Source organism: Phyllobates terribilis, unplaced genomic scaffold (genome assembly GCF_046119375.1).
Source record: "Phyllobates terribilis strain yellow unplaced genomic scaffold, ASM4611937v1 Scaffold_8__6_contigs__length_399053987, whole genome shotgun sequence".
Taxonomy (NCBI): Eukaryota; Metazoa; Chordata; class Amphibia; order Anura; family Dendrobatidae; genus Phyllobates; species Phyllobates terribilis.
Window position 1 is genome coordinate 345,791,000 of NW_027362768.1, and position 27,226 is coordinate 345,818,225.

Here is a 27,226-nt window from a genome sequence, read left to right on the forward strand (position 1 = left end):
TCTTCTTAACGGGAGTCCAGGTGGCCATCTCCACAAATGGACTTTTCAGAATCCTTGGGTGGCACCGTAGTCGGAAACCAATTCTGGTTATCGCTTCTCGGCCTTTTGGCTAAGATCAAGTGTAGTATCTGTTCTTATCAGTTTAATATCTGATACGTCCCCTATCTGGGGACCATATATTAAATGGATTTTTAGAACAGGGAGATGGAAAAAGAGCTTGCTCTGTCCACTCCACGCATTGACCTTTTATTGCAGTATCTCCAGGACCGGTGCACCCCTTCTTTAATGCAGTTTCTAAAATCAGAAAGAATTGAATTCAATGCTTTTTGTTCATTTGGCTTGTTTGTCGGATTTTGGGATGGACTCTTTGGCTTTGCTTTTCTTCTCCTCATTGGATTTTTCATGTTAAAAGTTGCAGAAGCCAGATGACAAGCTCATTTTGGTTCAACTTCAGCAACTGTGCATTGCATTGCCATGTAATGTAATGCAATGCTATCTATCTAGCTCTCCCTCTATACTTCCTTTTGGATAAACAGACATATTAGGCAAGCATTTTGGAGCTTTCACCTAAATAACTACAGGTGGTGAGATAAGCTGCACAATATAATTGACCTTTCAGTATATTGTTGCACACACACTATCTATTTAGCAATTGCCCTTGTTATCAACAGCAGCCTTTTAAACTCACCTGAGCTAACAGGTATGTGAGCTGGTTACTCTGCTGCGCTTAAAATTTCTTTTTTGGTTTGCTACAATGCCTTTTCTGAAACGTTGTCTCCCTCTGCTGGAACACTGACTTCTTTCATTTAATGCCTGCAGACTATAAAAGAGAAACCAACCCAAAAAGTTTGGTTGATTAGTCTGTGGCATTCTTTTAAACTGTTGCTTATGGCGGTCTCTGTGAGCTTCTCAGTGACATTCAGCCATCCAGGTATCCCGCCTGCAGTAGACGGAATGTGGCAATGGAACGCTGGCTGCGCGTGTCATAATAGGCTCTGAGCCTTTATATACCTGCGCACAGCAGCAGCCACCTTCAGTCTGCTGCTGGAAAGCCAGCAGCAGCAGCAGCAGCAGGAGAGGTAATTAATCAGCAACCCTCCTGCTAAGGGTAGACAGCTGCTCGTTCCACCCCCCCCCCCCCCTTAATTGGTTCTCCTCCATTCCAACGGTGTTGAGGCGGGTGGGAACAGCCGGGGGTTGAGGGTACTGTGCTAAAAGAGGTGGAGTTATGCAGATCTAAAACGCGTGGATTGCAACAGCAGCAAGCCGAAAAGTGCAGGCATGTGAGGGATCTAGAGGTTGACAGCATGTCTTCTTAACGGGAGTCCAGGTGGCCATCTCCACAAATATACTTTTCAGAATCCTTGGGTGGCACCGTAGTCGGAAACCAATTCTGGTTATCGCTTCTCGGCCTTTTGGCTAAGATCAAGTGTAGTATCTGTTCTTATCAGTTTAATATCTGATACGTCCCCTATCTGGGGACCATATATTAAATGGATTTTTAGAACAGGGAGATGGAAAAAGAGCTTGCTCTGTCCACTCCACGCATTGACCTGGTATTGCAGTATCTCCAGGACCGGTGCACCCCTTCTTTAATGCAGTTTCTAAAATCAGAAAGAATTGAATTCAATGCTTTTTGTTCATTTGGCTTGTTTGTCGGATTTTGGGATGGACTCTTTGGCTTTGCTTTTCTTCTCCTCATTGGATTTTTCATGTTAAAAGTTGCAGAAGCCAGATGACAAGCTCATTTTGGTTCAACTTCAGCAACTGTGCATTGCATTGCCATGTAATGTAATGCAATGCTATCTATCTAGCTCTCCCTCTATACTTCCTTTTGGATAAACAGACATATTAGGCAAGCATTTTGGAGCTTTCACCTAAATAACTACAGGTGGTGAGATAAGCTGCACAATATAATTGACCTTTCAGTATATTGTTGCACACACACCATCTATTTAGCAAATGCCCTTGTTATCAACAGCAGCCTTTTAAACTCACCTGAGCTAACAGGTATGTGAGCTGGTTACTCTGCTGCGCTTAAAATTTCTTTTTTGGTTTGCTACAATGCCTTTTCTGAAACGTTGTCTCCCTCTGCTGGAACACTGACTTCTTTCATTTAATGCCTGCAGACTATAAAAGAGAAACCAACCCAAAAAGTTTGGTTGATTAGTCTGTGGCATTCTTTTAAACTGTTGCTTATGGCGGTCTCTGTGAGCTTCTCAGTGACATTCAGCCATCCAGGTATCCCGCCTGCAGTAGACGGAATGTGGCAATGGAACGCTGGCTGCGCGTGTCATAATAGGCTCTGAGCCTTTATATACCTGCGCACAGCAGCAGCCACCTTCAGTCTGCTGCTGGACAGCCAGCAGCAGCAGCAGCAGCAGGAGAGGTAATTAATCAGCAACCCTCCTGCTAAGGGTAGACAGCTGCTCGTTCCACCCCCCCCCCCGCCTTAATTGGTTCTCCTCCCTTCCAACGGTGTTGAGGCGGGTGGGAACAGCCGGGGGTTGAGGGTACTGTGCTAAAAGAGGTGGAGTTATGCAGATCTAAAACGCGTGGATTGCAGCAGCAGCAAGCCGAAAATTGCAGGCATGTGAGGGATCTAGAGGTTGACAGCATGTCTTCTTAACGGGAGTCCAGGTGGCCATCTCCACAAATGGACTTTTCAGAATCCTTGGGTGGCACCGTAGTCGGAAACCAATTCTGGTTATCGCTTCTCGGCCTTTTGGCTAAGATCAAGTGTAGTATCTGTTCTTATCAGTTTAATATCTGATACGTCCCCTATCTGGGGACCATATATTAAATGGATTTTTAGAACAGGGAGATGGAAAAAGAGCTTGCTCTGTCCACTCCACGCATTGACCTGGTATTGCAGTATCTCCAGGACCGGTGCACCCCTTCTTTAATGCAGTTTCTAAAATCAGAAAGAATTGAATTCAATGCTTTTTGTTCATTTGGCTTGTTTGTCGGATTTTGGGATGGACTCTTTGGCTTTGCTTTTCTTCTCCTCATTGGATTTTTCATGTTAAAAGTTGCAGAAGCCAGATGACAAGCTCATTTTGGTTCAACTTCAGCAACTGTGCATTGCATTGCCATGTAATGTACTGCAATGCTATCTATCTAGCTCTCCCTCTATACTTCCTTTTGGATAAACAGACATATTAGGCAAGCATTTTGGAGCTTTCACCTAAATAACTACAGGTGGTGAGATAAGCTGCACAATATAATTGACCTTTCAGTATATTGTTGCACACACACCATCTATTTAGCAAATGCCCTTGTTATCAACAGCAGCCTTTTAAACTCACCTGAGCTAACAGGTATGTGAGCTGGTTACTCTGCTGCGCTTTAAATTTCTTTTTTGGTTTGCTACAATGCCTTTTCTGAAACGTTGTCTCCCTCTGCTGGAACACTGACTTCTTTCATTTAATGCCTGCAGACTATAAAAGAGAAACCAACCCAAAAAGTTTGGTTGATTAGTCTGTGGCATTCTTTTAAACTGTTGCTTATGGCGGTCTCTGTGAGCTTCTCAGTGACATTCAGCCATCCAGGTATCCCGCCTGCAGTAGACGGAATGTGGCAATGGAACGCTGGCTGCGCGTGTCATAATAGGCTCTGAGCCTTTATATACCCGCGCACAGCAGCAGCCACCTTCAGTCTGCTGCTGGACAGCCAGCAGCAGCAGCAGCAGCAGGAGAGGTAATTAATCAGCAACCCTTCTGCTAAGGGTAGACAGCTGCTCGTTCCACCCCCCCCCCCGCCTTAATTGGTTCTCCTCCCTTCCAACGGTGTTGAGGCGGGTGGGAACAGCCGGGGGTTGAGGGTACTGTGCTAAAAGAGGTGGAGTTATGCAGATCTAAAACGCGTGGATTGCAGCAGCAGCAAGCCGAAAAGTGCAGGCATGTGAGGGATCTAGAGGTTGACAGCATGTCTTCTTAACGGGAGTCCAGGTGGCCATCTCCACAAATGGACTTTTCAGAATCCTTGGGTGGCACCGTAGTCGGAAACCAATTCTGGTTATCGCTTCTCGGCCTTTTGGCTAAGATCAAGTGTAGTATCTGTTCTTATCAGTTTAATATCTGATACGTCCCCTATCTGGGGACCATATATTAAATGGATTTTTAGAACAGGGAGATGGAAAAGAGCTTGCTCTGTCCACTCCACGCATTGACCTGGTATTGCAGTATCTCCAGGACCGGTGCACCCCTTCTTTAATGCAGTTTCTAAAATCAGAAAGAATTGAATTCAATGCTTTTTGTTCATTTGGCTTGTTTGTCGGATTTTGGGATGGACTCTTTGGCTTTGCTTTTCTTCTCCTCATTGGATTTTTCATGTTAAAAGTTGCAGAAGCCAGATGACAAGCTCATTTTGGTTCAACTTCAGCAACTGTGCATTGCATTGCCATGCAATGTAATGCAATGCTATCTATCTAGCTCTCCCTCTATACTTCCTTTTGGATAAACAGACATATTAGGCAAGCATTTTGGAGCTTTCACCTAAATAACTACAGGTGGTGAGATAAGCTGCACAATATAATTGACCTTTCAGTATATTGTTGCACACACACCATCTATTTAGCAAATGCCCTTGTTATCAACAGCAGCCTTTTAAACTCACCTGAGCTAACAGGTATGTGAGCTGGTTACTCTGCTGCGCTTAAAATTTCTTTTTTGGTTTGCTACAATGCCTTTTCTGAAACGTTGTCTCCCTCTGCTGGAACACTGACTTCTTTCATTTAATGCCTGCAGACTATAAAAGAGAAACCAACCCAAAAAGTTTGGTTGATTAGTCTGTGGCATTCTTTTAAACTGTTGCTTATGGCGGTCTCTGTGAGCTTCTCAGTGACATTCAGCCATCCAGGTATCCCGCCTGCAGTAGACGGAATGTGGCAATGGAACGCTGGCTGCGCGTGTCATAATAGGCTCTGAGCCTTTATATACCTGCGCACAGCAGCAGCCACCTTCAGTCTGCTGCTGGACAGCCAGCAGCAGCAGCAGCAGCAGGAGAGGTAATTAATCAGCAACCCTCCTGCTAAGGGTAGACAGCTGCTCGTTCCACCCCCCCCCCCGCCTTAATTGGTTCTCCTCCCTTCCAACGGTGTTGAGGCGGGTGGGAACAGCCGGGGGTTGAGGGTACTGTGCTAAAAGAGGTGGAGTTATGCAGATCTAAAACGCGTGGATTGCAGCAGCAGCAAGCCGAAAAGTGCAGGCATGTGAGGGATCTAGAGGTTGACAGCATGTCTTCTTAACGGGAGTCCAGGTGGCCATCTCCACAAATGGACTTTTCAGAATCCTTGGGTGGCACCGTAGTCGGAAACCAATTCTGGTTATCGCTTCTCGGCCTTTTGGCTAAGATCAAGTGTAGTATCTGTTCTTATCAGTTTAATATCTGATACGTCCCCTATCTGGGGACCATATATTAAATGGATTTTTAGAACAGGGAGATGGAAAAAGAGCTTGCTCTGTACACTCCACGCATTGACCTGGTATTGCAGTATCTCCAGGACCGGTGCACCCCTTCTTTAATGCAGTTTCTAAAATCAGAAAGAATTGAATTCAATGCTTTTTGTTCATTTGGCTTGTTTGTCGGATTTTGGGATGGACTCTTTGGCTTTGCTTTTCTTCTCCTCATTGGATTTTTCATGTTAAAAGTTGCAGAAGCCAGATGACAAGCTCATTTTGGTTCAACTTCAGCAACTGTGCATTGCATTGCCATGTAATGTAATGCAATGCTATCTATCTAGCTCTCCCTCTATACTTCCTTTTGGATAAACAGACATATTAGGCAAGCATTTTGGAGCTTTCACCTAAATAACTACAGGTGGTGAGATAAGCTGCACAATATAATTGACCTTTCAGTATATTGTTGCACACACACTATCTATTTAGCAATTGCCCTTGTTATCAACAGCAGCCTTTTAAACTCACCTGAGCTAACAGGTATGTGAGCTGGTTACTCTGCTGCGCTTAAAATTTCTTTTTTGGTTTGCTACAATGCCTTTTCTGAAACGTTGTCTCCCTCTGCTGGAACACTGACTTCTTTCATTTAATGCCTGCAGACTATAAAAGAGAAACCAACCCAAAAAGTTTGGTTGATTAGTCTGTGGCATTCTTTTAAACTGTTGCTTATGGCGGTCTCTGTGAGCTTCTCAGTGACATTCAGCCATCCAGGTATCCCGCCTGCAGTAGACGGAATGTGGCAATGGAACGCTGGCTGCGCGTGTCATAATAGGCTCTGAGCCTTTATATACCTGCGCACAGCAGCAGCCACCTTCAGTCTGCTGCTGGAAAGCCAGCAGCAGCAGCAGCAGCAGGAGAGGTAATTAATCAGCAACCCTCCTGCTAAGGGTAGACAGCTGCTCGTTCCACCCCCCCCCCCCGCCTTAATTGGTTCTCCTCCCTTCCAACGGTGTTGAGGCGGGTGGGAACAGCCGGGGGTTGAGGGTACTGTGCTAAAAGAGGTGGAGTTATGCAGATCTAAAACGCGTGGATTGCAGCAGCAGCAAGCCGAAAAGTGCAGGCATGTGAGGGATCTAGAGGTTGACAGCATGTCTTCTTAACGGGAGTCCAGGTGGCCATCTCCACAAATATACTTTTCAGAATCCTTGGGTGGCACCGTAGTCGGAAACCAATTCTGGTTATCGCTTCTCGGCCTTTTGGCTAAGATCAAGTGTAGTATCTGTTCTTATCAGTTTAATATCTGATACGTCCCCTATCTGGGGACCATATATTAAATGGATTTTTAGAACAGGGAGATGGAAAAAGAGCTTGCTCTGTCCACTCCACGCATTGACCTGGTATTGCAGTATCTCCAGGACCGGTGCACCCCTTCTTTAATGCAGTTTCTAAAATCAGAAAGAATTGAATTCAATGCTTTTTGTTCATTTGGCTTGTTTGTCGGATTTTGGGATGGACTCTTTGGCTTTGCTTTTCTTCTCCTCATTGGATTTTTCATGTTAAAAGTTGCAGAAGCCAGATGACAAGCTCATTTTGGTTCAACTTCAGCAACTGTGCATTGCATTGCCATGTAATGTAATGCAATGCTATCTATCTAGCTCTCCCTCTATACTTCCTTTTGGATAAACAGACATATTAGGCAAGCATTTTGGAGCTTTCACCTAAATAACTACAGGTGGTGAGATAAGCTGCACAATATAATTGACCTTTCAGTATATTGTTGCACACACACCATCTATTTAGCAAATGCCCTTGTTATCAACAGCAGCCTTTTAAACTCACCTGAGCTAACAGGTATGTGAGCTGGTTACTCTGCTGCGCTTAAAATTTCTTTTTTGGTTTGCTACAATGCCTTTTCTGAAACGTTGTCTCCCTCTGCTGGAACACTGACTTCTTTCATTTAATGCCTGCAGACTATAAAAGAGAAACCAACCCAAAAAGTTTGGTTGATTAGTCTGTGGCATTCTTTTAAACTGTTGCTTATGGCGGTCTCTGTGAGCTTCTCAGTGACATTCAGCCATCCAGGTATCCCGCCTGCAGTAGACGGAATGTGGCAATGGAACGCTGGCTGCGCGTGTCATAATAGGCTCTGAGCCTTTATATACCTGCGCACAGCAGCAGCCACCTTCAGTCTGCTGCTGGACAGCCAGCAGCAGCAGCAGCAGCAGGAGAGGTAATTAATCAGCAACCCTCCTGCTAAGGGTAGACAGCTGCTCGTTCCACCCCCCCCCCCGCCTTAATTGGTTCTCCTCCCTTCCAACGGTGTTGAGGCGGGTGGGAACAGCCGGGGGTTGAGGGTACTGTGCTAAAAGAGGTGGAGTTATGCAGATCTAAAACGCGTGGATTGCAGCAGCAGCAAGCCGAAAAGTGCAGGCATGTGAGGGATCTAGAGGTTGACAGCATGTCTTCTTAACGGGAGTTCAGGTGGCCATCTCCACAAATGGACTTTTCAGAATCCTTGGGTGGCACCGTAGTCGGAAACCAATTCTGGTTATCGCTTCTCGGCCTTTTGGCTAAGATCAAGTGTAGTATCTGTTCTTATCAGTTTAATATCTGATACGTCCCCTATCTGGGGACCATATATTAAATGGATTTTTAGAACAGGGAGATGGAAAAAGAGCTTGCTCTGTCCACTCCACGCATTGACCTGGTATTGCAGTATCTCCAGGACCGGTGCACCCCTTCTTTAATGCAGTTTCTAAAATCAGAAAGAATTGAATTCAATGCTTTTTGTTCATTTGGCTTGTTTGTCGGATTTTGGGATGGACTCTTTGGCTTTGCTTTTCTTCTCCTCATTGGATTTTTCATGTTAAAAGTTGCAGAAGCCAGATGACAAGCTCATTTTGGTTCAACTTCAGCAACTGTGCATTGCATTGCCATGTAATGTAATGCAATGCTATCTATCTAGCTCTCCCTCTATACTTCCTTTTGGATAAACAGACATATTAGGCAAGCATTTTGGAGCTTTCACCTAAATAACTACAGGTGGTGAGATAAGCTGCACAATATAATTGACCTTTCAGTATATTGTTGCACACACACTATCTATTTAGCAATTGCCCTTGTTATCAACAGCAGCCTTTTAAACTCACCTGAGCTAACAGGTATGTGAGCTGGTTACTCTGCTGCGCTTAAAATTTCTTTTTTGGTTTGCTACAATGCCTTTTCTGAAACGTTGTCTCCCTCTGCTGGAACACTGACTTCTTTCATTTAATGCCTGCAGACTATAAAAGAGAAACCAACCCAAAAAGTTTGGTTGATTAGTCTGTGGCATTCTTTTAAACTGTTGCTTATGGCGGTCTCTGTGAGCTTCTCAGTGACATTCAGCCATCCAGGTATCCCGCCTGCAGTAGACGGAATGTGGCAATGGAACGCTGGCTGCGCGTGTCATAATAGGCTCTGAGCCTTTATATACCTGCGCACAGCAGCAGCCACCTTCAGTCTGCTGCTGGAAAGCCAGCAGCAGCAGCAGCAGCAGGAGAGGTAATTAATCAGCAACCCTCCTGCTCAGGGTAGACAGCTGCTCGTTCCACCCCCCCCCCCGCCTTAATTGGTTCTCCTCCCTTCCAACGGTGTTGAGGCGGGTGGGAACAGCCGGGGGTTGAGGGTACTGTGCTAAAAGAGGTGGAGTTATGCAGATCTAAAACGCGTGGATTGCAGCAGCAGCAAGCCGAAAAGTGCAGGCATGTGAGGGATCTAGAGGTTGACAGCATGTCTTCTTAACGGGAGTCCAGGTGGCCATCTCCACAAATATACTTTTCAGAATCCTTGGGTGGCACCGTAGTCGGAAACCAATTCTGGTTATCGCTTCTCGGCCTTTTGGCTAAGATCAAGTGTAGTATCTGTTCTTATCAGTTTAATATCTGATACGTCCCCTATCTGGGGACCATATATTAAATGGATTTTTAGAACAGGGAGATGGAAAAAGAGCTTGCTCTGTCCACTCCACGCATTGACCTGGTATTGCAGTATCTCCAGGACCGGTGCACCCCTTCTTTAATGCAGTTTCTAAAATCAGAAAGAATTGAATTCAATGCTTTTTGTTCATTTGGCTTGTTTGTCGGATTTTGGGATGGACTCTTTGGCTTTGCTTTTCTTCTCCTCATTGGATTTTTCATGTTAAAAGTTGCAGAAGCCAGATGACAAGCTCATTTTGGTTCAACTTCAGCAACTGTGCATTGCATTGCCATGTAATGTAATGCAATGCTATCTATCTAGCTCTCCCTCTATACTTCCTTTTGGATAAACAGACATATTAGGCAAGCATTTTGGAGCTTTCACCTAAATAACTACAGGTGGTGAGATAAGCTGCACAATATAATTGACCTTTCAGTATATTGTTGCACACACACCATCTATTTAGCAAATGCCCTTGTTATCAACAGCAGCCTTTTAAACTCACCTGAGCTAACAGGTATGTGAGCTGGTTACTCTGCTGCGCTTAAAATTTCTTTTTTGGTTTGCTACAATGCCTTTTCTGAAACGTTGTCTCCCTCTGCTGGAACACTGACTTCTTTCATTTAATGCCTGCAGACTATAAAAGAGAAACCAACCCAAAAAGTTTGGTTGATTAGTCTGTGGCATTCTTTTAAACTGTTGCTTATGGCGGTCTCTGTGAGCTTCTCAGTGACATTCAGCCATCCAGGTATCCCGCCTGCAGTAGACGGAATGTGGCAATGGAACGCTGGCTGCGCGTGTCATAATAGGCTCTGAGCCTTTATATACCTGCGCACAGCAGCAGCCACCTTCAGTCTGCTGCTGGACAGCCAGCAGCAGCAGCAGCAGCAGGAGAGGTAATTAATCAGCAACCCTCCTGCTAAGGGTAGACAGCTGCTCGTTCCACCCCCCCCCCCGCCTTAATTGGTTCTCCTCCCTTCCAACGGTGTTGAGGCGGGTGGGAACAGCCGGGGGTTGAGGGTACTGTGCTAAAAGAGGTGGAGTTATGCAGATCTAAAACGCGTGGATTGCAGCAGCAGCAAGCCGAAAAGTGCAGGCATGTGAGGGATCTAGAGGTTGACAGCATGTCTTCTTAACGGGAGTTCAGGTGGCCATCTCCACAAATGGACTTTTCAGAATCCTTGGGTGGCACCGTAGTCGGAAACCAATTCTGGTTATCGCTTCTCGGCCTTTTGGCTAAGATCAAGTGTAGTATCTGTTCTTATCAGTTTAATATCTGATACGTCCCCTATCTGGGGACCATATATTAAATGGATTTTTAGAACAGGGAGATGGAAAAAGAGCTTGCTCTGTCCACTCCACGCATTGACCTGGTATTGCAGTATCTCCAGGACCGGTGCACCCCTTCTTTAATGCAGTTTCTAAAATCAGAAAGAATTGAATTCAATGCTTTTTGTTCATTTGGCTTGTTTGTCGGATTTTGGGATGGACTCTTTGGCTTTGCTTTTCTTCTCCTCATTGGATTTTTCATGTTAAAAGTTGCAGAAGCCAGATGACAAGCTCATTTTGGTTCAACTTCAGCAACTGTGCATTGCATTGCCATGTAATGTACTGCAATGCTATCTATCTAGCTCTCCCTCTATACTTCCTTTTGGATAAACAGACATATTAGGCAAGCATTTTGGAGCTTTCACCTAAATAACTACAGGTGGTGAGATAAGCTGCACAATATAATTGACCTTTCAGTATATTGTTGCACACACACCATCTATTTAGCAAATGCCCTTGTTATCAACAGCAGCCTTTTAAACTCACCTGAGCTAACAGGTATGTGAGCTGGTTACTCTGCTGCGCTTAAAATTTATTTTTTGGTTTGCTACAATGCCTTTTCTGAAACGTTGTCTCCCTCTGCTGGAACACTGACTTCTTTCATTTAATGCCTGCAGACTATAAAAGAGAAACCAACCCAAAAAGTTTGGTTGATTAGTCTGTGGCATTCTTTTAAACTGTTGCTTATGGCGGTCTCTGTGAGCTTCTCAGTGACATTCAGCCATCCAGGTATCCCGCCTGCAGTAGACGGAATGTGGCAATGGAACGCTGGCTGCGCGTGTCATAATAGGCTCTGAGCCTTTATATACCTGCGCACAGCAGCAGCCACCTTCAGTCTGCTGCTGGAAAGCCAGCAGCAGCAGCAGCAGCAGGAGAGGTAATTAATCAGCAACCCTCCTGCTAAGGGTAGACAGCTGCTCGTTCCACCCCCCCCCGCCGCCTTAATTGGTTCTCCTCCCTTCCAACGGTGTTGAGGCGGGTGGGAACAGCCGGGGGTTGAGGGTACTGTGCTAAAAGAGGTGGAGTTATGCAGATCTAAAACGCGTGGATTGCAGCAGCAGCAAGCCGAAAAGTGCAGGCATGTGAGGGATCTAGAGGTTGACAGCATGTCTTCTTAACGGGAGTCCAGGTGGCCATCTCCACAAATATACTTTTCAGAATCCTTGGGTGGCACCGTAGTCGGAAACCAATTCTGGTTATCGCTTCTCGGCCTTTTGGCTAAGATCAAGTGTAGTATCTGTTCTTATCAGTTTAATATCTGATACGTCCCCTATCTGGGGACCATATATTAAATGGATTTTTAGAACAGGGAGATGGAAAAAGAGCTTGCTCTGTCCACTCCACGCATTGACCTGGTATTGCAGTATCTCCAGGACCGGTGCACCCCTTCTTTAATGCAGTTTCTAAAATCAGAAAGAATTGAATTCAATGCTTTTTGTTCATTTGGCTTGTTTGTCGGATTTTGGGATGGACTCTTTGGCTTTGCTTTTCTTCTCCTCATTGGATTTTTCATGTTAAAAGTTGCAGAAGCCAGATGACAAGCTCATTTTGGTTCAACTTCAGCAACTGTGCATTGCATTGCCATGTAATGTAATGCAATGCTATCTATCTAGCTCTCCCTCTATACTTCCTTTTGGATAAACAGACATATTAGGCAAGCATTTTGGAGCTTTCACCTAAATAACTACAGGTGGTGAGATAAGCTGCACAATATAATTGACCTTTCAGTATATTGTTGCACACACACCATCTATTTAGCAAATGCCCTTGTTATCAACAGCAGCCTTTTAAACTCACCTGAGCTAACAGGTATGTGAGCTGGTTACTCTGCTGCGCTTAAAATTTCTTTTTTGGTTTGCTACAATGCCTTTTCTGAAACGTTGTCTCCCTCTGCTGGAACACTGACTTCTTTCATTTAATGCCTGCAGACTATAAAAGAGAAACCAACCCAAAAAGTTTGGTTGATTAGTCTGTGGCATTCTTTTAAACTGTTGCTTATGGCGGTCTCTGTGAGCTTCTCAGTGACATTCAGCCATCCAGGTATCCCGCCTGCAGTAGACGGAATGTGGCAATGGAACGCTGGCTGCACGTGTCATAATAGGCTCTGAGCCTTTATATACCTGCGCACAGCAGCAGCCACCTTCAGTCTGCTGCTGGACAGCCAGCAGCAGCAGCAGCAGCAGGAGAGGTAATTAATCAGCAACCCTCCTGCTAAGGGTAGACAGCTGCTCGTTCCACCCCCCCCCCGCCTTAATTGGTTCTCCTCCCTTCCAACGGTGTTGAGGCGGGTGGGAACAGCCGGGGGTTGAGGGTACTGTGCTAAAAGAGGTGGAGTTATGCAGATCTAAAACGCGTGGATTGCAGCAGCAGCAAGCCGAAAAGTGCAGGCATGTGAGGGATCTAGAGGTTGACAGCATGTCTTCTTAACGGGAGTCCAGGTGGCCATCTCCACAAATGGACTTTTCAGAATCCTTGGGTGGCACCGTAGTCGGAAACCAATTCTGGTTATCGCTTCTCGGCCTTTTGGCTAAGATCAAGTGTAGTATCTGTTCTTATCAGTTTAATATCTGATACGTCCCCTATCTGGGGACCATATATTAAATGGATTTTTAGAACAGGGAGATGGAAAAAGAGCTTGCTCTGTCCACTCCACGCATTGACCTGGTATTGCAGTATCTCCAGGACCGGTGCACCCCTTCTTTAATGCAGTTTCTAAAATCAGAAAGAATTGAATTCAATGCTTTTTGTTCATTTGGCTTGTTTGTCGGATTTTGGGATGGACTCTTTGGCTTTGCTTTTCTTCTCCTCATTGGATTTTTCATGTTAAAAGTTGCAGAAGCCAGATGACAAGCTCATTTTGGTTCAACTTCAGCAACTGTGCATTGCATTGCCATGTAATGTAATGCAATGCTATCTATCTAGCTCTCCCTCTATACTTCCTTTTGGATAAACAGACATATTAGGCAAGCATTTTGGAGCTTTCACCTAAATAACTACAGGTGGTGAGATAAGCTGCACAATATAATTGACCTTTCAGTATATTGTTGCACACACACCATCTATTTAGCAAATGCCCTTGTTATCAACAGCAGCCTTTTAAACTCACCTGAGCTAACAGGTATGTGAGCTGGTTACTCTGCTGCGCTTAAAATTTATTTTTTGGTTTGCTACAATGCCTTTTCTGAAACGTTGTCTCCCTCTGCTGGAACACTGACTTCTTTCATTTAATGCCTGCAGACTATAAAAGAGAAACCAACCCAAAAAGTTTGGTTGATTAGTCTGTGGCATTCTTTTAAACTGTTGCTTATGGCGGTCTCTGTGAGCTTCTCAGTGACATTCAGCCATCCAGGTATCCCGCCTGCAGTAGACGGAATGTGGCAATGGAACGCTGGCTGCGCGTGTCATAATAGGCTCTGAGCCTTTATATACCCGCGCACAGCAGCAGCCACCTTCAGTCTGCTGCTGGACAGCCAGCAGCAGCAGCAGCAGCAGCAGGAGAGGTAATTAATCAGCAACCCTTCTGCTAAGGGTAGACAGCTGCTCGTTCCACCCCCCCCCCCGCCTTAATTGGTTCTCCTCCCTTCCAACGGTGTTGAGGCGGGTGGGAACAGCCGGGGGTTGAGGGTACTGTGCTAAAAGAGGTGGAGTTATGCAGATCTAAAACGCGTGGATTGCAGCAGCAGCAAGCCGAAAAGTGCAGGCATGTGAGGGATCTAGAGGTTGACAGCATGTCTTCTTAACGGGAGTCCAGGTGGCCATCTCCACAAATGGACTTTTCAGAATCCTTGGGTGGCACCGTAGTCGGAAACCAATTCTGGTTATCGCTTCTCGGCCTTTTGGCTAAGATCAAGTGTAGTATCTGTTCTTATCAGTTTAATATCTGATACGTCCCCTATCTGGGGACCATATATTAAATGGATTTTTAGAACAGGGAGATGGAAAAAGAGCTTGCTCTGTCCACTCCACGCATTGACCTGGTATTGCAGTATCTCCAGGACCGGTGCACCCCTTCTTTAATGCAGTTTCTAAAATCAGAAAGAATTGAATTCAATGCTTTTTGTTCATTTGGCTTGTTTGTCGGATTTTGGGATGGACTCTTTGGCTTTGCTTTTCTTCTCCTCATTGGATTTTTCATGTTAAAAGTTGCAGAAGCCAGATGACAAGCTCATTTTGGTTCAACTTCAGCAACTGTGCATTGCATTGCCATGTAATGTAATGCAATGCTATCTATCTAGCTCTCCCTCTATACTTCCTTTTGGATAAACAGACATATTAGGCAAGCATTTTGGAGCTTTCACCTAAATAACTACAGGTGGTGAGATAAGCTGCACAATATAATTGACCTTTCAGTATATTGTTGCACACACACCATCTATTTAGCAAATGCCCTTGTTATCAACAGCAGCCTTTTAAACTCACCTGAGCTAACAGGTATGTGAGCTGGTTACTCTGCTGCGCTTAAAATTTCTTTTTTGGTTTGCTACAATGCCTTTTCTGAAACGTTGTCTCCCTCTGCTGGAACACTGACTTCTTTCATTTAATGCCTGCAGACTATAAAAGAGAAACCAACCCAAAAAGTTTGGTTGATTAGTCTGTGGCATTCTTTTAAACTGTTGCTTATGGCGGTCTCTGTGAGCTTCTCAGTGACATTCAGCCATCCAGGTATCCCGCCTGCAGTAGACGGAATGTGGCAATGGAACGCTGGCTGCGCGTGTCATAATAGGCTCTGAGCCTTTATATACCCGCGCACAGCAGCAGCCACCTTCAGTCTGCTGCTGGACAGCCAGCAGCAGCAGCAGCAGCAGCAGGAGAGGTAATTAATCAGCAACCCTTCTGCTAAGGGTAGACAGCTGCTCGTTCCACCCCCTTCCCCGCCTTAATTGGTTCTCCTCCCTTCCAACGGTGTTGAGGCGGGTGGGAACAGCCGGGGGTTGAGGGTACTGTGCTAAAAGAGGTGGAGTTATGCAGATCTAAAACGCGTGGATTGCAGCAGCAGCAAGCCGAAAAGTGCAGGCATGTGAGGGATCTAGAGGTTGACAGCATGTCTTCTTAACGGGAGTCCAGGTGGCCATCTCCACAAATGGACTTTTCAGAATCCTTGGGTGGCACCGTAGTCGGAAACCAATTCTGGTTATCGCTTCTCGGCCTTTTGGCTAAGATCAAGTGTAGTATCTGTTCTTATCAGTTTAATATCTGATACGTCCCCTATCTGGGGACCATATATTAAATGGATTTTTAGAACAGGGAGATGGAAAAAGAGCTTGCTCTGTCCACTCCACGCATTGACCTGGTATTGCAGTATCTCCAGGACCGGTGCACCCCTTCTTTAATGCAGTTTCTAAAATCAGAAAGAATTGAATTCAATGCTTTTTGTTCATTTGGCTTGTTTGTCGGATTTTGGGATGGACTCTTTGGCTTTGCTTTTCTTCTCCTCATTGGATTTTTCATGTTAAAAGTTGCAGAAGCCAGATGACAAGCTCATTTTGGTTCAACTTCAGCAACTGTGCATTGCATTGCCATGTAATGTAATGCAATGCTATCTATCTAGCTCTCCCTCTATACTTCCTTTTGGATAAACAGACATATTAGGCAAGCATTTTGGAGCTTTCACCTAAATAACTACAGGTGGTGAGATAAGCTGCACAATATAATTGACCTTTCAGTATATTGTTGCACACACACCATCTATTTAGCAAATGCCCTTGTTATCAACAGCAGCCTTTTAAACTCACCTGAGCTAACAGGTATGTGAGCTGGTTACTCTGCTGCGCTTAAAATTTCTTTTTTGGTTTGCTACAATGCCTTTTCTGAAACGTTGTCTCCCTCTGCTGGAACACTGACTTCTTTCATTTAATGCCTGCAGACTATAAAAGAGAAACCAACCCAAAAAGTTTGGTTGATTAGTCTGTGGCATTCTTTTAAACTGTTGCTTATGGCGGTCTCTGTGAGCTTCTCAGTGACATTCAGCCATCCAGGTATCCCGCCTGCAGTAGACGGAATGTGGCAATGGAACGCTGGCTGCGCGTGTCATAATAGGCTCTGAGCCTTTATATACCTGCGCACAGCAGCAGCCACCTTCAGTCTGCTGCTGGACAGCCAGCAGCAGCAGCAGGAGAGGTAATTAATCAGCAACCCTCCTGCTAAGGGTAGACAGCTGCTCGTTCCACCCCCCCCCCGCCTTAATTGGTTCTCCTCCCTTCCAACGGTGTTGAGGCGGGTGGGAACAGCCGGGGGTTGAGGGTACTGTGCTAAAAGAGGTGGAGTTATGCAGATCTAAAACGCGTGGATTGCAGCAGCAGCAAGCCGAAAAGTGCAGGCATGTGAGGGATCTAGAGGTTGACAGCATGTCTTCTTAACGGGAGTCCAGGTGGCCATCTCCACAAATGGACTTTTCAGAATCCTTGGGTGGCACCGTAGTCGGAAACCAATTCTGGTTATCGCTTCTCGGCCTTTTGGCTAAGATCAAGTGTAGTATCTGTTCTTATCAGTTTAATATCTGATACGTCCCCTATCTGGGGACCATATATTAAATGGATTTTTAGAACAGGGAGATGGAAAAAGAGCTTGCTCTGTCCACTCCACGCATTGACCTGGTATTGCAGTATCTCCAGGACCGGTGCACCCCTTCTTTAATGCAGTTTCTAAAATCAGAAAGAATTGAATTCAATGCTTTTTGTTCATTTGGCTTGTTTGTCGGATTTTGGGATGGACTCTTTGGCTTTGCTTTTCTTCTCCTCATTGGATTTTTCATGTTAAAAGTTGCAGAAGCCAGATGACAAGCTCATTTTGGTTCAACTTCAGCAACTGTGCATTGCATTGCCATGTAATGTAATGCAATGCTATCTATCTAGCTCTCCCTCTATACTTCCTTTTGGATAAACAGACATATTAGGCAAGCATTTTGGAGCTTTCACCTAAATAACTACAGGTGGTGAGATAAGCTGCACAATATAATTGACCTTTCAGTATATTGTTGCACACACACCATCTATTTAGCAAATGCCCTTGTTATCAACAGCAGCCTTTTAAACTCACCTGAGCTAACAGGTATGTGAGCTGGTTACTCTGCTGCACTTAAAATTTCTTTTTTGGTTTGCTACAATGCCTTTTCTGAAACGTTGTCTCCCTCTGCTGGAACACTGACTTCTTTCATTTAATGCCTGCAGACTATAAAAGAGAAACCAACCCAAAAAGTTTGGTTGATTAGTCTGTGGCATTCTTTTAAACTGTTGCTTATGGCGGTCTCTGTGAGCTTCTCAGTGATATTTAGCCATCCAGGTATCCCGCCTGCAGTAGACGGAATGTGGCAATGGAACGCTGGCTGCGCGTGTCATAATAGGCTCTGAGCCTTTATATACCTGCGCACAGCAGCAGCCACCTTCAGTCTGCTGCTGGACAGCCAGCAGCAGCAGCAGCAGGAGAGGTAATTAATCAGCAACCCTCCTGCTAAGGGTAGACAGCTGCTCGTTCCACCCCCCCCCCCCCCCGCCTTTATTGGTTCTCCTCCCTTCCAACGGTGTTGAGGCGGGTGGGAACAGCCGGGGGTTGAGGGTACTGTGCTAAAAGAGGTGGAGTTATGCAGATCTAAAACGCGTGGATTGCAGCAGCAGCAAGCCGAAAAGTGCAGGCATGTGAGGGATCTAGAGGTTGACAGCATGTCTTCTTAACGGGAGTCCAGGTGGCCATCTCCACAAATGGACTTTTCAGAATCCTTGGGTGGCACCGTAGTCGGAAACCAATTCTGGTTATCGCTTCTCGGCCTTTTGGCTAAGATCAAGTGTAGTATCTGTTCTTATCAGTTTAATATCTGATACGTCCCCTATCTGGGGACCATATATTAAATGGATTTTTAGAACAGGGAGATGGAAAAAGAGCTTGCTCTGTCCACTCCACGCATTGACCTGGTATTGCAGTATCTCCAGGACCGGTGCACCCCTTCTTTAATGCAGTTTCTAAAATCAGAAAGAATTGAATTCAATGCTTTTTGTTCATTTGGCTTGTTTGTCGGATTTTGGGATGGACTCTTTGGCTTTGCTTTTCTTCTCCTCATTGGATTTTTCATGTTAAAAGTTGCAGAAGCCAGATGACAAGCTCATTTTGGTTCAACTTCAGCAACTGTGCATTGCATTGCCATGTAATGTAATGCAATGCTATCTATCTAGCTCTCCCTCTATACTTCCTTTTGGATAAACAGACATATTAGGCAAGCATTTTGGAGCTTTCACCTAAATAACTACAGGTGGTGAGATAAGCTGCACAATATAATTGACCTTTCAGTATATTGTTGCACACACACCATCTATTTAGCAAATGCCCTTGTTATCAACAGCAGCCTTTTAAACTCACCTGAGCTAACAGGTATGTGAGCTGGTTACTCTGCTGCGCTTAAAATTTCTTTTTTGGTTTGCTACAATGCCTTTTCTGAAACGTTGTCTCCCTCTGCTGGAACACTGACTTCTTTCATTTAATGCCTGCAGACTATAAAAGAGAAACCAACCCAAAAAATTTGGTTGAATAGTCTGTGGCATTCTTTTAAACTGTTGCTTATGGCGGTCTCTGTGAGCTTCTCAGTGACATTCAGCCATCCAGGTATCCCGCCTGCAGTAGACGGAATGTGGCAATGGAACGCTGGCTGCGCGTGTCATAATAGGCTCTGAGCCTTTATATACCTGCGCACAGCAGCAGCCACCTTCAGTCTGCTGCTGGACAGCCAGCAGCAGCAGCAGCAGGAGAGGTAATTAATCAGCAACCCTCCTGCTAAGGGTAGACAGCTGCTCGTTCCACCCCCCCCGCCTTAATTGGTTCTCCTCCCTTCCAACGGTGTTGAGGCGGGTGGGAACAGCCGGGGGTTGAGGGTACTGTGCTAAAAGAGGTGGAGTTATGCAGATCTAAAACGCGTGGATTGCAGCAGCAGCAAGCCGAAAAGTGCAGGCATGTGAGGGATCTAGAGGTTGACAGCATGTCTTCTTAACGGGAGTCCAGGTGGCCATCTCCACAAAAGGACTTTTCAGAATCCTTGGGTGGCACCGTAGTCGGAAACCAATTCTGGTTATCGCTTCTCGGCCTTTTGGCTAAGATCAAGTGTAGTATCTGTTCTTATCAGTTTAATATCTGATACGTCCCCTATCTGTGGACCATATATTAAATGGATTTTTAGAACAGGGAGATGGAAAAAGAGCTTGCTCTGTCCACTCCACGCATTGACCTGGTATTGCAGTATCTCCAGGACCGGTGCACCCCTTCTTTAATGCAGTTTCTAAAATCAGAAAGAATTGAATTCAATGCTTTTTGTTCATTTGGCTTGTTTGTCGGATTTTGGGATGGACTCTTTGGCTTTGCTTTTCTTCTCCTCATTGGATTTTTCATGTTAAAAGTTGCAGAAGCCAGATGACAAGCTCATTTTGGTTCAACTTCAGCAACTGTGCATTGCATTGCCATGTAATGTAATGCAATGCTATCTATCTAGCTCTCCCTCTATACTTCCTTTTGGATAAACAGACATATTAGGCAAGCATTTTGGAGCTTTCACCTAAATAACTACAGGTGGTGAGATAAGCTGCACAATATAATTGACCTTTCAGTATATTGTTGCACACACACCATCTATTTAGCAAATGCCCTTGTTATCAACAGCAGCCTTTTAAACTCACCTGAGCTAACAGGTATGTGAGCTGGTTACTCTGCTGCGCTTAAAATTTCTTTTTTGGTTTGCTACAATGCCTTTTCTGAAACGTTGTCTCCCTCTGCTGGAACACTGACTTCTTTCATTTAATGCCTGCAGACTATAAAAGAGAAACCAACCCAAAAAATTTGGTTGATTAGTCTGTGGCATTCTTTTAAACTGTTGCTTATGGCGGTCTCTGTGAGCTTCTCAGTGACATTCAGCCATCCAGGTATCCCGCCTGCAGTAGACGGAATGTGGCAATGGAACGCTGGCTGCGCGTGTCATAATAGGCTCTGAGCCTTTATATACCTGCGCACAGCAGCAGCCACCTTCAGTCTGCTGCTGGACAGCCAGCAGCAGCAGCAGGAGAGGTAATTAATCAGCAACCCTCCTGCTAAGGGTAGACAGCTGCTCGTTCCACACCCCCCCCCCGCCTTAATTGGTTCTCCTCCCTTCCAACGGTGTTGAGGCGGGTGGGAACAGCCGGGGGTTGAGGGTACTGTGCTAAAAGAGGTGGAGTTATGCAGATCTAAAACGCGTGGATTGCAGCAGCAGCAAGCCGAAAAGTGCAGGCATGTGAGGGATCTAGAGGTTGACAGCATGTCTTCTTAACGGGAGTCCAGGTGGCCATCTCCACAAATGGACTTTTCAGAATCCTTGGGTGGCACCGTAGTCGGAAACCAATTCTGGTTATCGCTTCTCGGCCTTTTGGCTAAGATCAAGTGTAGTATCTGTTCTTATCAGTTTAATATCTGATACGTCCCCTATCTGGTGACCATATATTAAATGGATTTTTAGAACAGGGAGATGGAAAAAGAGCTTGCTCTGTCCACTCCACGCATTGACCTGGTATTGCAGTATCTCCAGGACCGGTGCACCCCTTCTTTAATGCAGTTTCTAAAATCAGAAAGAATTGAATTCAATGCTTTTTGTTCATTTGGCTTGTTTGTCGGATTTTGGGATGGACTCTTTGGCTTTGCTTTTCTTCTCCTCATTGGATTTTTCATGTTAAAAGTTGCAGAAGCCAGATGACAAGCTCATTTTGGTTCAACTTCAGCAACTGTGCATTGCATTGCCATGTAATGTAATGCAATGCTATCTATCTAGCTCTCCCTCTATACTTCCTTTTGGATAAACAGACATATTAGGCAAGCATTTTGGAGCTTTCACCTAAATAACTACAGGTGGTGAGATAAGCTGCACAATATAATTGACCTTTCAGTATATTGTTGCACACACACCATCTATTTAGCAAATGCCCTTGTTATCAACAGCAGCCTTTTAAACTCACCTGAGCTAACAGGTATGTGAGCTGGTTACTCTGCTGCGCTTAAAATTTCTTTTTTGGTTTGCTACAATGCCTTTTCTGAAACGTTGTCTCCCTCTGCTGGAACACTGACTTCTTTCATTTAATGCCTGCAGACTATAAAAGAGAAACCAACCCAAAAAGTTTGGTTGATTAGTCTGTGGCATTCTTTTAAACTGTTGCTTATGGCGGTCTCTGTGAGCTTCTCAGTGACATTCAGCTATCCAGGTATCCCGCCTGCAGTAGACGGAATGTGGCAATGGAACGCTGGCTGCGCGTGTCATAATAGGCTCTGAGCCTTTATATACCTGCGCACAGCAGCAGCCACCTTCAGTCTGCTGCTGGACAGCCAGCAGCAGCAGCAGCAGCAGGAGAGGTAATTAATCAGCAACCCTCCTGCTAAGGGTAGACAGCTGCTCGTTCCACCCCCCACCCCCCGCCTTAATTGGTTCTCCTCCCTTCCAACGGTGTTGAGGCGGGTGGGAACAGCCGGGGGTTGAGGGTACTGTGCTAAAAGAGGTGGAGTTATGCAGATCTAAAACGCGTGGATTGCAGCAGCAGCAAGCCGAAAAGTGCAGGCATGTGAGGGATCTAGAGGTTGACAGCATGTCTTCTTAACGGGAGTCCAGGTGGCCATCTCCACAAATGGACTTTTCAGAATCCTTGGGTGGCACCGTAGTTGGAAACCAATTCTGGTTATCGCTTCTCGGCCTTTTGGCTAAGATCAAGTGTAGTATCTGTTCTTATCAGTTTAATATCTGATACGTCCCCTATCTGGGGACCATATATTAAATGGATTTTTAGAACAGGGAGATGGAAAAAGAGCTTGCTCTGTCCACTCCACGCATTGACCTGGTATTGCAGTATCTCCAGGACCGGTGCACCCCTTCTTTAATGCAGTTTCTAAAATCAGAAAGAATTGAATTCAATGCTTTTTGTTCATTTGGCTTGTTTGTCGGATTTTGGGATGGACTCTTTGGCTTTGCTTTTCTTCTCCTCATTGGATTTTTCATGTTAAAAGTTGCAGAAGCCAGATAACAAGCTCATTTTGGTTCAACTTCAGCAACTGTGCATTGCATTGCCATGTAATGTAATGCAATGCTATCTATCTAGCTCTCCCTCTATACTTCCTTTTGGATAAACAGACATATTAGGCAAGCATTTTGGAGCTTTCACCTAAATAACTACAGGTGGTGAGATAAGCTGCACAATATAATTGACCTTTCAGTATATTGTTGCACACACACCATCTATCTAGCAAATGCCCTTGTTATCAACAGCAGCCTTTTAAACTCACCTGAGCTAACAGGTATGTGAGCTTGTTACTCTGCTGCGCTTAAAATTTCTTTTTTGGTTTGCTACAATGCCTTTTCTGAAATGTTGTCTCCCTCTGCTGGAACACTGACTTCTTTCATTTAATGCCTGCAGACTATAAAAGAGAAACCAACCCAAAAAATTTGGTTGATTAGTCTGTGGCATTCTTTTAAACTGTTGCTTATGGCGGTCTCTGTGAGCTTCTCAGTGACATTCAGCCATCCAGGTATCCCGCCTGCAGTAGACGGAATGTGGCAATGGAACGCTGGCTGCGCGTGTCATAATAGGCTCTGAGCCTTTATATACCTGCGCACAGCAGCAGCCACCTTCAGTCTGCTGCTGGACAGCCAGCAGCAGCAGCAGCAGCAGAGGTAATTAATCAGCAACCCTCCTGCTAAGGGTAGACAGCTGCTCGTTCCACCCCCCCCCCCCCCCGCCTTAATTGGTTCTCCTCCCTTCCAACGGTGTTGAGGCGGGTGGGAACAGCCGGGGGTTGAGGGTACTGTGCTAAAAGAGGTGGAGTTATGCAGATCTAAAACGCGTGGATTGCAGCAGCAGCAAGCCGAAAAGTGCAGGCATGTGAGGGATCTAGAGGTTGACAGCATGTCTTCTTAACGGGAGTCCAGGTGGCCATCTCCACAAATGGACTTTTCAGAATCCTTGGGTGGCACCGTAGTCGGAAACCAATTCTGGTTATCGCTTCTCGGCCTTTTGGCTAAGATCAAGTGTAGTATCTGTTCTTATCAGTTTAATATCTGATACGTCCCCTATCTGGGGACCATATATTAAATGGATTTTTAGAACAGGGAGATGGAAAAAGAGCTTGCTCTGTCCACTCCACGCATTGACCTGGTATTGCAGTATCTCCAGGACCGGTGCACCCCTTCTTTAATGCAGTTTCTAAAATCAGAAAGAATTGAATTCAATGCTTTTTGTTCATTTGGCTTGTTTGTCGGATTTTGGGATGGACTCTTTGGCTTTGCTTTTCTTCTCCTCATTGGATTTTTCATGTTAAAAGTTGCAGAAGCCAGATGACAAGCTCATTTTGGTTCAACTTCAGCAACTGTGCATTGCATTGCCATGTAATGTAATGCAATGCTATCTATCTAGCTCTCCCTCTATACTTCCTTTTGGATAAACAGACATATTAGGCAAGCATTTTGGAGCTTTCACCTAAATAACTACAGGTGGTGAGATAAGCTGCACAATATAATTGACCTTTCAGTATATTGTTGCACACACACCATCTATTTAGCAAATGCCCTTGTTATCAACAGCAGCCTTTTAAACTCACCTGAGCTAACAGGTATGTGAGCTGGTTACTCTGCTGCGCTTAAAATTTCTTTTTTGGTTTGCTACAATGCCTTTTCTGAAACGTTGTCTCCCTCTGCTGGAACACTGACTTCTTTCATTTAATGCCTGCAGACTATAAAAGAGAAACCAACCCAAAAAGTTTGGTTGATTAGTCTGTGGCATTCTTTTAAACTGTTGCTTATGGCGGTCTCTGTGAGCTTCTCAGTGACATTCAGCCATCCAGGTATCCCGCCTGCAGTAGACGGAATGTGGCAATGGAACGCTGGCTGCGCGTGTCATAATAGGCTCTGAGCCTTTATATACCTGCGCACAGCAGCAGCCACCTTCAGTCTGCTGCTGGACAGCCAGCAGCAGCAGCAGCAGCAGGAGAGGTAATTAATCAGCAACCCTCCTGCTAAGGGTAGACAGCTGCTCGTTCCACCCCCCCCCGCCTTAATTGGTTCTCCTCCCTTCCAACGGTGTTGAGGCGGGTGGGAACAGCCGGGGGTTGAGGGTACTGTGCTAAAAGAGGTGGAGTTATGCAGATCTAAAACGCGTGGATTGCAGCAGCAGCAAGCCGAAAAGTGCAGGCATGTGAGGGATCTAGAGGTTGACAGCATGTCTTCTTAACGGGAGTCCAGGTGGCCATCTCCACAAATGGACTTTTCAGAATCCTTGGGTGGCACCGTAGTCGGAAACCAATTCTGGTTATCGCTTCTCGGCCTTTTGGCTAAGATCAAGTGTAGTATCTGTTCTTATCAGTTTAATATCTGATACGTCCCCTATCTGGGGACCATATATTAAATGGATTTTTAGAACAGGGAGATGGAAAAAGAGCTTGCTCTGTCCACTCCACGCATTGACCTGGTATTGCAGTATCTCCAGGACCGGTGCACCCCTTCTTTAATGCAGTTTCTAAAATCAGAAAGAATTGAATTCAATGCTTTTTGTTCATTTGGCTTGTTTGTCGGATTTTGGGATGGACTCTTTGGCTTTGCTTTTCTTCTCCTCATTGGATTTTTCATGTTAAAAGTTGCAGAAGCCAGATGACAAGCTCATTTTGGTTCAACTTCAGCAACTGTGCATTGCATTGCCATGTAATGTAATGCAATGCTATCTATCTAGCTCTCCCTCTATACTTCCTTTTGGATAAACAGACATATTAGGCAAGCATTTTGGAGCTTTCACCTAAATAACTACAGGTGGTGAGATAAGCTGCACAATATAATTGACCTTTCAGTATATTGTTGCACACACACCATCTATTTAGCAAATGCCCTTGTTATCAACAGCAGCCTTTTAAACTCACCTGAGCTAACAGGTATGTGAGCTGGTTACTCTGCTGCGCTTAAAATTTCTTTTTTGGTTTGCCACAATGCCTTTTCTGAAACGTTGTCTCCCTCTGCTGGAACACTGACTTCTTTCATTTAATGCCTGCAGACTATAAAAGAGAAACCAACCCAAAAAGTTTGGTTGATTAGTCTGTGGCATTCTTTTAAACTGTTGCTTATGGCGGTCTCTGTGAGCTTCTCAGTGACATTCAGCCATCCAGGTATCCCGCCTGCAGTAGACGGAATGTGGCAATGGAACGCTGGCTGCGCATGTCATAATAGGCTCTGAGCCTTTATATACCTGCGCACAGCAGCAGCCACCTTCAGTCTGCTGCTGGGCAGCCAGCAGCAGCAGCAGCAGCAGGAGAGGTAATTAATCAGCAACCCTCCTGCTAAGGGTAGACAGCTGCTCGTTCCACACCCCCCCCCGCCTTAATTGGTTCTCCTCCCTTCCAACGGTGTTGAGGCGGGTGGGAACAGCCGGGGGTTGAGGGTACTGTGCTAAAAGAGGTGGAGTTATGCAGATCTAAAACGCGTGGATTGCAGCAGCAGCAAGCCGAAAAGTGCAGGCATGTGAGGGATCTAGAGGTTGACAGCATGTCTTCTTAACGGGAGTCCAGGTGGCCATCTCCACAAATGGACTTTTCAGAATCCTTGGGTGGCACCGTAGTCGGAAACCAATTCTGGTTATCGCTTCTCGGCCTTTTGGCTAAGATCAAGTGTAGTATCTGTTCTTATCAGTTTAATATCTGATACGTCCCCTATCTGGGGACCATATATTAAATGGATTTTTAGAACAGGGAGATGGAAAAAGAGCTTGCTCTGTCCACTCCACGCATTGACCTGGTATTGCAGTATCTCCAGGACCGGTGCACCCCTTCTTTAATGCAGTTTCTAAAATCAGAAAGAATTGAATTCAATGCTTTTTGTTCATTTGGCTTGTTTGTCGGATTTTGGGATGGACTCTTTGGCTTTGCTTTTCTTCTCCTCATTGGATTTTTCATGTTAAAAGTTGCAGAAGCCAGATGACAAGCTCATTTTGGTTCAACTTCAGCAACTGTGCATTGCATTGCCATGTAATGTAATGCAATGCTATCTATCTAGCTCTCCCTCTATACTTCCTTTTGGATAAACAGACATATTAGGCAAGCATTTTGGAGCTTTCACCTAAATAACTACAGGTGGTGAGATAAGCTGCACAATATAATTGACCTTTCAGTATATTGTTGCACACACACCATCTATTTAGCAAATGCCCTTGTTATCAACAGCAGCCTTTTAAACTCACCTGAGCTAACAGGTATGTGAGCTGGTTACTCTGCTGCGCTTAAAATTTCTTTTTTGGTTTGCCACAATGCCTTTTCTGAAACGTTGTCTCCCTCTGCTGGAACACTGACTTCTTTCATTTAATGCCTGCAGACTATAAAAGAGAAACCAACCCAAAAAGTTTGGTTGATTAGTCTGTGGCATTCTTTTAAACTGTTGCTTATGGCGGTCTCTGTGAGCTTCTCAGTGACATTCAGCCATCCAGGTATCCCGCCTGCAGTAGACGGAATGTGGCAATGGAACGCTGGCTGCGCATGTCATAATAGGCTCTGAGCCTTTATATACCTGCGCACAGCAGCAGCCACCTTCA

General features: G+C 45.2%; 21 non-coding genes across 21 annotated transcripts; all 21 read left to right on the forward strand.

Moving 5' to 3' along the window:
- The first annotated feature begins 89 nt into the window (after positions 1–89).
- On the forward strand, positions 90–280 carry LOC141160060 (U2 spliceosomal RNA). The gene has a single exon (XR_012250048.1). It is a non-coding gene; the product is annotated as a U2 spliceosomal RNA (small nuclear RNA).
- A 1,119-nt stretch (positions 281–1,399) lies between these two features.
- LOC141160628 (U2 spliceosomal RNA) lies at positions 1,400–1,590 on the forward strand. Its single transcript, XR_012250382.1, has one exon. It is a non-coding gene; the product is annotated as a U2 spliceosomal RNA (small nuclear RNA).
- A 1,119-nt stretch (positions 1,591–2,709) lies between these two features.
- LOC141160629 (U2 spliceosomal RNA) lies at positions 2,710–2,900 on the forward strand. Its single transcript, XR_012250383.1, has one exon. It is a non-coding gene; the product is annotated as a U2 spliceosomal RNA (small nuclear RNA).
- A 1,119-nt stretch (positions 2,901–4,019) lies between these two features.
- LOC141159759 (U2 spliceosomal RNA) lies at positions 4,020–4,209 on the forward strand. The gene has a single exon (XR_012249758.1). It is a non-coding gene; the product is annotated as a U2 spliceosomal RNA (small nuclear RNA).
- A 1,119-nt stretch (positions 4,210–5,328) lies between these two features.
- On the forward strand, positions 5,329–5,519 carry LOC141159670 (U2 spliceosomal RNA). The gene has a single exon (XR_012249672.1). It is a non-coding gene; the product is annotated as a U2 spliceosomal RNA (small nuclear RNA).
- Positions 5,520–6,639: 1,120 nt separating this feature from the next.
- Positions 6,640–6,830, forward strand: LOC141160630 (U2 spliceosomal RNA). Its single transcript, XR_012250384.1, has one exon. It is a non-coding gene; the product is annotated as a U2 spliceosomal RNA (small nuclear RNA).
- Positions 6,831–7,949: 1,119 nt separating this feature from the next.
- LOC141160631 (U2 spliceosomal RNA) lies at positions 7,950–8,140 on the forward strand. Its single transcript, XR_012250385.1, has one exon. It is a non-coding gene; the product is annotated as a U2 spliceosomal RNA (small nuclear RNA).
- A 1,119-nt stretch (positions 8,141–9,259) lies between these two features.
- LOC141160632 (U2 spliceosomal RNA) lies at positions 9,260–9,450 on the forward strand. The gene has a single exon (XR_012250386.1). It is a non-coding gene; the product is annotated as a U2 spliceosomal RNA (small nuclear RNA).
- Positions 9,451–10,569: 1,119 nt separating this feature from the next.
- On the forward strand, positions 10,570–10,760 carry LOC141160634 (U2 spliceosomal RNA). The gene has a single exon (XR_012250388.1). It is a non-coding gene; the product is annotated as a U2 spliceosomal RNA (small nuclear RNA).
- Positions 10,761–11,880: 1,120 nt separating this feature from the next.
- LOC141160635 (U2 spliceosomal RNA) lies at positions 11,881–12,071 on the forward strand. Its single transcript, XR_012250389.1, has one exon. It is a non-coding gene; the product is annotated as a U2 spliceosomal RNA (small nuclear RNA).
- A 1,118-nt stretch (positions 12,072–13,189) lies between these two features.
- LOC141160636 (U2 spliceosomal RNA) lies at positions 13,190–13,380 on the forward strand. Its single transcript, XR_012250390.1, has one exon. It is a non-coding gene; the product is annotated as a U2 spliceosomal RNA (small nuclear RNA).
- A 1,122-nt stretch (positions 13,381–14,502) lies between these two features.
- Positions 14,503–14,693, forward strand: LOC141160637 (U2 spliceosomal RNA). Its single transcript, XR_012250391.1, has one exon. It is a non-coding gene; the product is annotated as a U2 spliceosomal RNA (small nuclear RNA).
- A 1,122-nt stretch (positions 14,694–15,815) lies between these two features.
- On the forward strand, positions 15,816–16,006 carry LOC141160638 (U2 spliceosomal RNA). The gene has a single exon (XR_012250392.1). It is a non-coding gene; the product is annotated as a U2 spliceosomal RNA (small nuclear RNA).
- A 1,112-nt stretch (positions 16,007–17,118) lies between these two features.
- On the forward strand, positions 17,119–17,309 carry LOC141160639 (U2 spliceosomal RNA). The gene has a single exon (XR_012250393.1). It is a non-coding gene; the product is annotated as a U2 spliceosomal RNA (small nuclear RNA).
- A 1,120-nt stretch (positions 17,310–18,429) lies between these two features.
- Positions 18,430–18,620, forward strand: LOC141160640 (U2 spliceosomal RNA). Its single transcript, XR_012250394.1, has one exon. It is a non-coding gene; the product is annotated as a U2 spliceosomal RNA (small nuclear RNA).
- A 1,113-nt stretch (positions 18,621–19,733) lies between these two features.
- On the forward strand, positions 19,734–19,924 carry LOC141159903 (U2 spliceosomal RNA). Its single transcript, XR_012249897.1, has one exon. It is a non-coding gene; the product is annotated as a U2 spliceosomal RNA (small nuclear RNA).
- Positions 19,925–21,038: 1,114 nt separating this feature from the next.
- LOC141159880 (U2 spliceosomal RNA) lies at positions 21,039–21,229 on the forward strand. Its single transcript, XR_012249874.1, has one exon. It is a non-coding gene; the product is annotated as a U2 spliceosomal RNA (small nuclear RNA).
- Positions 21,230–22,350: 1,121 nt separating this feature from the next.
- LOC141160641 (U2 spliceosomal RNA) lies at positions 22,351–22,541 on the forward strand. The gene has a single exon (XR_012250395.1). It is a non-coding gene; the product is annotated as a U2 spliceosomal RNA (small nuclear RNA).
- Positions 22,542–23,661: 1,120 nt separating this feature from the next.
- On the forward strand, positions 23,662–23,852 carry LOC141160642 (U2 spliceosomal RNA). The gene has a single exon (XR_012250396.1). It is a non-coding gene; the product is annotated as a U2 spliceosomal RNA (small nuclear RNA).
- A 1,117-nt stretch (positions 23,853–24,969) lies between these two features.
- LOC141160643 (U2 spliceosomal RNA) lies at positions 24,970–25,160 on the forward strand. Its single transcript, XR_012250397.1, has one exon. It is a non-coding gene; the product is annotated as a U2 spliceosomal RNA (small nuclear RNA).
- Positions 25,161–26,279: 1,119 nt separating this feature from the next.
- LOC141160645 (U2 spliceosomal RNA) lies at positions 26,280–26,470 on the forward strand. The gene has a single exon (XR_012250399.1). It is a non-coding gene; the product is annotated as a U2 spliceosomal RNA (small nuclear RNA).
- The last annotated feature ends 756 nt before the right edge of the window (positions 26,471–27,226 follow it).